This window comes from Mus pahari, chromosome 21 (assembly GCF_900095145.1).
Source record: "Mus pahari chromosome 21, PAHARI_EIJ_v1.1, whole genome shotgun sequence".
NCBI lineage: Eukaryota > Metazoa > Chordata > Mammalia > Rodentia > Muridae > Mus > Mus pahari.
Genome location: NC_034610.1, coordinates 12,764,762 through 12,766,044, shown reverse-complemented (window position 1 = coordinate 12,766,044; position 1,283 = coordinate 12,764,762).

Below are 1,283 nucleotides of genomic sequence, written 5' to 3'. Positions count from 1 at the left end.
TGCTGTTTCAAAAAATAAGGTGGCACACGCCTTTAATCCCAGCACTCGGGAGGCAGAGGCAGGCGGATTTCTGAGTTCAAGGCCAGCCTGGTCTACAAAGTGAGTTCCAGGACAGCCAGGGCTATACAGAGAAACCCTGTCTGGAAAAAAAATAAGTGGAGAGTGATAGAAGCCATCTATTATCATTCTCTGGAATGCTCTTCCATACACGCCTGCATATACCACAGACACTGCAACTACCACCATCACACCACTAGCAGCAGCAACACCAAAAACAACAGCGGCAACAACAGTGACAAGAATTTCTAGCGACGAAGAGCAAAAAGCAATACCTTTAAAAGAAAAGTTTAATAGAAAGTTATTAAAAGAACTCAGCAAATCAGACTCTTTCCTCTCTGTGCTCTCTACAGATCCATACGCATGTTTAAAATAACACTTTGAGAAGAGACAAACATGTCATGTGATCACATATCACACTTCAGTAACATGCAATATCAGAAATAAACGAGCCGACTTTCCTAGCTGAATGCTCTTGTTTTTGAGGCGCTGTGAAGGACTTCACTGCTTCATTTGAACTTTGTTTGTTTGTTTGTTTGTTTGTTTTACACAGAACTCACCACAGATTGTTTTCTCATGTTCCTTCCAATTTTCACATTCCATTATAGTGAAACTAATTCTTTAAAGACTGTATAAATAGAATGTCTTTCATGTGATCAATTTCTTCAGCTAGTTGTAGAAGGGTAGGCTTAATAAAAAAAAAAAAACAGAGAAGGAAAAAGTAGCAGTGATAATAAATGCTATTATAATGATTATTCCTTTACAAATACCCACAGGAAATTTAGGCCACCCGGAGAAGAAATTCAGAATTGTCACAGAGACAAAATGAAATGATACATAGATCTATGTATAGTTCATATATACGCTTGAACCTCATGTGAAGAGACTTATTTTGGGTCACAAAGTATGCTATATATGCCTTGCATCAAATTGTGAGCATGTGCAGGTATGAATGCTCACGTGTTTGTGTGTGTGTGTGTGTGTGTGTGTTGCTGAAGACCAATCCCAGAAATTCGCACAGGCAAGTCAATAGATAGACAATCAACCTATCATTGAGCAATAACTTCAGGCCAGAAAAATGCAACTGTCTGTAGTCCAAGAAATTTACATTTTTTTTTTTTTATTTTGGGAAGAGAGGTTCTTAATTTCAAAAATAATCTGAGCCGGGCGTGGTGGCGCACACCTTTAATCCCAGCACTCGGGAGGCAGAGGCAGGCGGATTTCTG